Source organism: Rhinopithecus bieti, unplaced genomic scaffold (genome assembly GCF_001698545.2).
Source record: "Rhinopithecus bieti isolate Rb0 unplaced genomic scaffold, ASM169854v2 scaffold_25419, whole genome shotgun sequence".
Classification (NCBI taxonomy): domain Eukaryota; kingdom Metazoa; phylum Chordata; class Mammalia; order Primates; family Cercopithecidae; genus Rhinopithecus; species Rhinopithecus bieti.
Genome location: NW_016811375.1, coordinates 20,754 through 26,434, shown reverse-complemented (window position 1 = coordinate 26,434; position 5,681 = coordinate 20,754). Strand labels below are relative to the sequence as shown.

At 38.8% G+C, this 5,681-nt stretch overlaps 1 pseudogene; it reads right to left on the bottom strand.

Annotated features, from left to right (window-relative positions):
* Positions 1-2,644: 2,644 nt before the first annotated feature.
* On the bottom strand, positions 2,645-4,468 carry LOC108543342 (mitofusin-1 pseudogene; annotated as a pseudogene).
* Positions 4,469-5,681: the final 1,213 nt, after the last annotated feature.

The following is a 5,681-nucleotide window of genomic DNA, read 5'->3' as shown; positions in this document are numbered from 1 at the left end:
TCAAAGTAGGAGATATGTAAAGGGTTTTTAGAAAGTCCTTGAAAATAGTTCTTATCTCAGACATGTAAGCATGTGCCTCCTCTCCTTTGGTCCTTCCTGGTATTATTTTGTCTGGATTGGACAAAAGTGATTTCATCCTGGTATCTGCAACTTTAACACAACCAAGAAGAGGTGAAAGACTAGACTGCAAAGCAGTAAGACAAGGCATTTATTGGGATCATAGGAATTGCAATTCAGGAGACACAGATTCAGTTAGAAGCCAAAATGTCTTCCAAAGGGAAGAAGGAAAGTAGGGGTTTTTAAAAGGATGATGAGGATGATTACCCAAGTTGTTTCAAAAGAATTATCATTTGTGGAGGTGGTTGCCTGAGTAGTTCATTGGTTGTTTCTGATCAAGAGTTATAGCACTGGAATAATTCAGCTGTTTTCCAAGATGTTGTGGTTGTGGTGGTTTAGCCCAGTTCAAAGTTCAGGCGGCTGGGCGCAGTGGCTCACGCCTGTCATCCCAGCACTTTGGGAGGCTGAGGCGGGTGGATCACTGGAGTACAGGAGTTCGAGACCAACCTGGCTAACATGGTGAAACCCTGTCTCTACTAAAAATACAAAAATTAGCCAGGTATGGTGGCGGATGTCTGTAATCCCGGCTACCTGGGAGACTGAAGCAGGAGAATAGCTTGAACCCGGAAGGTGGAGGTTGCAGTGAGCTGAGATCACACCATTGCACTCCAGCCTGGGTGACAAGAGCGAGACTACATCTAAAAAAAAAGTTCAAGCAAGTTCCTGTTTCACAAGGTTGCAGGTTGTGCAGGTAGTACTTTTTTGAGTGACTTCCCAACTGCATTATACCTCTCTGAACCAGAATGACATCGTTTTGTAGATCACATTTCACATTCCCCTGTTTTGATTAAGATTTGATGTGAGGCAGCATCGATGATCAATTATTGATTGGTCAGCTACAGATTTGTTATTAGTTTCCCTCAGATCTAGAAGTACCTGTTTCTAGAGTGTTATGTTCCATGGAGTGGGGTTGTTGAAAGTCAGTGTGTATCCAAGGCTTTAGAAACTGATCAATTTGAGTTACAAGGGAGCTATTTAAGTGAGGAGGCCCACATTAGTCTATAGTAATTAGCTGTATATCAGGAGAGGCATTCATTTTAACGATGTCTAAATGTTATTCCTCATTCTTCTTTTCTGAAATAGATGAGATTTCAGGGTGGGCATAGAAGGCAATTGTGTTTCTTTTGGAAAGGAACTTTCTTGGTCAGATAAGGAAATTCAGAGAGTCCTTCCTAGCCCTTGGATGGGAAGGATAAGACAAGTTTAAAACGGCTTTGATTCTGAGGCTAATTTCTTGGGCCTTTCAATTTTCAAAAACACTCAGCATGCCAAAGTGCCATATTATGGGGGATCATTTTCTGCACTCCAGCATTCCCCTGTCTGATACTTCCCTAAGATTTTCACACACTAAAATCTGAGTTGGTGTCTGTGGAGAAAAAAATTGAGTCAATAGCTGAATGACAAAGGATCCCATTAAACTAGTCCTCTATTTCTTGGAAGAGGCCAGTCCACTTAAACAGTCATGTCTCGTTTCAGGAGATGGCATTGCAAGCAGGCTCTCAACAGAAGAAAAACAACAGCTATTGTTTGGAATAGTCTATAAACCAGTTTCCTTGGAGTCTGTAGAGCAGTCAGTTGAGGTGTCTAGATGTTACACTTGAAAAACCCTCAAATAAAGTGGAAATAGGCAGTGGCAATATGAAAGAATTTTCTGGTCTGCAGTTTGTATGTCAAGGTCATTTATACATGAACTTCAGTTTGCAGATCCTAAAAACAAACCTAGTAGCAATTTCAGTGTGTTTCAATTGGAAAAATGGAAGAACAATGTGACACTGTTAGTTTGGAGACCTGTAGCCAGGAAATAATTCAAGATTCAGTCTAAATTGTATGCAAATAATAAAAACTCAAAAAAATAATGGTCAGGGTTAGAATCTAATAACAGATGTTCTATAGTTTTCTTCTGAAGCATATCTTTTCTCTCTTCAGTTCCCCACTTTTACCAAAGATGAATCATAGTAGGGCCAAGTTATTTGCAAAATAACTTTTGGTCTTACCATACTTGGCCTGATTTGCATAAAGTATAGCAAAAATAATGATTAGTCATATATGTTCCTTTTAAGTTGGCTTTGCTGAAACTTTTTTGTGTGTGGTTCCAGCAATGCAGTTTATTAAATAAAATTAAAAAGTGACTATTCCCATGAAAGAAAGCATCAAAAACTAGTTTTGAAAAAGAAGATGAAAGGCTCAATCTCTAACTCCTGGATGCCAGGAAGTAGAGTTTTTCAGAATCTAAAACAAATTAAGAGCTCACAGTCCTACCTCTCAGGGGTCACATAAGTTGGTACTATTGCTTGTAACTAATTCCATATTTTAGTTTTTTCTTTACCCAAAATTAAAACTAAGGACATAACACTCTTCAAAAATACAAATACACTGAGATAGATCATTACCAGAATCTACATAGGGCTTTGCTATTTAGGTACAGTTAGTAAAATTCATATTTGAAGTCATTTCATAAAAACAACAACTGTCCCGATCTTACAAGTTTCGTTTCCTCCTATCATGGTCCCCAAAGCAATCTCTATTGTTAGGATTCCTCATTGTGTGAAGGTAAAAACTGCTTAGTAAAATTCTCCAGCTCATTTTCAAGTTGAACAGCTTTATTTCTCAAGAGCTTTAAATTGTTTTGTATTTTCTCCAACTGATCTATTCCTTTGGGTAATCTAGCAATTTCTTCTTCCAGTTGTCTTTGAGTAATATCAATTTGTTGGCACAGGTGAGCAAAAGTGGTAGCCATTTGTTGTTTTACTTGGTAATGCAGTTTGCACTCATGGAGCTAACAATCATCTTCAGTTTTTCAGTTGCAAAGTTTACAAACTGCTGTTTAAAGGCTCTCTCCTTGGCATGGGTGGTCCAGGACAGTCTTTCATAAAGATACAAAGCTCCATACATAGTTATTGAAACAGATATGAGTTTCCAGCCTATAGTTTTCCAAATCACTCCTCCAACAATATCGATGCCCGTGGAAGTTCTAGATGTAAGAGAAGCCAATCCTGTTACCAATGTAATCATGAGTTCTTCCTCATGACTATCTGGCATTGCTGGACTGGTAGGAGCAGTGGGAGTAGAAGCTAAAGATCTAGGGAGCTGAAAGATAGGCTCTGATAATCCTAGGAGCACCATTTGAGCATTTCTAGGGCCCAAAAATCGAGGTGCAAGGGAAGACCAGCCCAGGGAAAAGTGAAACACAGTATCTTCTTGAAAATCTGAACATAACTTATAGTAATTTAGATTATAACTGAGATCAGATTTCTTGCAAGGGATCAGTGGATGTAGTTTATCCTGTATACCAGCTGGAGGTAATGGCTTCAAATTTTCAATAATTTCTTGCTGGAACTGAAGCACTAAGGTGTTTACTTCATTGGTGCATCGATCAGCCAAATTTCTTCCCATACCATCCTCTATATGCTTAATTCACTTTTATATATTTTTAATACATCTGGAGTAGGATGAAACTCTGAACAAAATTCATCAACCAAAACAGACAGTCAACAAATTTCATCTGTCATTGCACATGAAACTTTGTTTGCCACCTCCTCAGTGACCTCCTTGGTTTTTTTCTTAGCATCTAGTGTTAAAAGGTTCATCTGGTTTCAGATAAAGTCCAGTCTATCAATTTAGTCTTCCCTCTCTTCCGCTGCATAATGCCTTTTCTATTCAGCTGCCATGTTTATTGAATCCATTATGTTTTTTCACAAACATAGATAATATTATTCACAAAAATAGATAGCTAGTATCTGTTTAGCTCTGATAGTGTGCTGTTCAAACTTTGTTTTCACTGCTGACTATAAGATACACTCCTCAAAGATTTGTTCAAAATTCTGAAATTCCTGTAATCTTGCCTGAAATCCTTCGGCACGTGCCCCACATCTTCCATATATTCTGGCTCTGATGCAGAAGTATCCCAATGATTATTGAGAATGAAAATATTAGGCTTGGAAAGCCACTCATTCAGGTTGTGAAAATTGTTTTCTGTATTCATTAGTGTTGATTCAGAGTTGGCAACCAAAACGAAGACATCAGCATCTAGGCAAAACTTATCAATCCAGCTATCCAGCTCTGTAGTAACATCTGTGCCTGGACTGTCTACCAACACCAGGTAATCTCTCAAGAGGGCACATTTTGCTTTTGGCCAAAACACATGTACAAGATAGCCAGCTTTCAAGTTTTTGTTCATGTGAAGGGCATGATTAACTGTCTTTACACTCTTTTATCATCTGATCCTTCTGTCATAAGATAGGCTTTATCTCCATCGGTTCCTTCAACACTTAGGAAGCAGTTGGTTATATGGCCAATCCCACTAGTGAGAACTTTATCCCACAACATTGCATTGATAACACAGCTCTTCCCACTGCTTGGTCATGATATATTAATATAAGGTCCTTTACAATCTGGCTTTTGCTTACAAAGTCTCTACCCACTTCTTTTGCTACTGTTTTGTAGCACCTTAAATTTAACTACTTGAGTTCTCCAAACACACTGTGGACCCTCTCCCCCTTTCTATTTATGGCTTTTATGCAAGACATGGGCTTTTGGACCTTTTTCACATCCAAAACTATACCTATTTCTCATTCTCAGTGGGACAGTTGAGTCATCACCTTCCCAGGAGGCTCTTCCTTCCTACTCCCAAAACTTTAAAAAGTAGGAAATACCAGATTTGATTTTTAAAAGCTTAAGTGTAGGAAGCCAAGCTAAGGATTCACCATCAGACTTGTGCTTGTAATACTTGTATGAATTGGGTGAATTCTCTTTTTTTAATATTTTTTTGAGACAGGGTCTCACTCTGTCACCCAGGCTGGAGTGCGGTGGCAAGATCACAGCTCACTGTAGCCTTGACCTCCCTGGCTCAGGTGATTCTCCCACCTCAGCCTCCAGAGTAGCTGGGTTCACAGGTGCATGCCACCACACCTAGCTAATTTTTGTAATTTTTTGTAGAGACAGGGTTTTGCCATGTTGCCTAGGCTGGTCTCAAACTCCTGGGCTCAAGCAACTCACCGACCTTAGCCTCCCAAAGTGCTGGGATTACAGGCATGAGCCACCACACGCAGCTGAATTCTTCTCTTGTTAGAGTTGTCAAAATGCCTTGAGGTTTCTGGACCTATCAGAAAGTGACATTCTTTAAATACTGAAAGGTCAGGAACCCTGTAGGGGGACGTGCAGACAAGGTACCAGGCCAGTCTTTTTCCACATCTATTGGCTTTAAAGTCAATCTCAATTTCTCAAAGCAGTCTGGTCACATTAAAAAATATGATATTCCAGTCAAAACCTTGGTAAAATAACCAGTGTCTCAATTGTATCCTGTCACAGAAGAAAACAGATTCTTATTGAACTTAGGCAGACAACTATATTGCCATAAAATAAAAATACTCATGAATAATGTGTGAATTCTAGATAAATCAGGTAAAGAGAAAGGTAAATGTCTCAATTTTGTTCACAAAAGTGTACATTATCCATTGATATAAGGTAAAAATAGCGTAAGAGGGAAAAAATATTTCTTAACTCTGGAAAACAAAACCATAAAAAGATTTAGCAATGGTTCTAGCAACAAGTCATAAAAATCATTT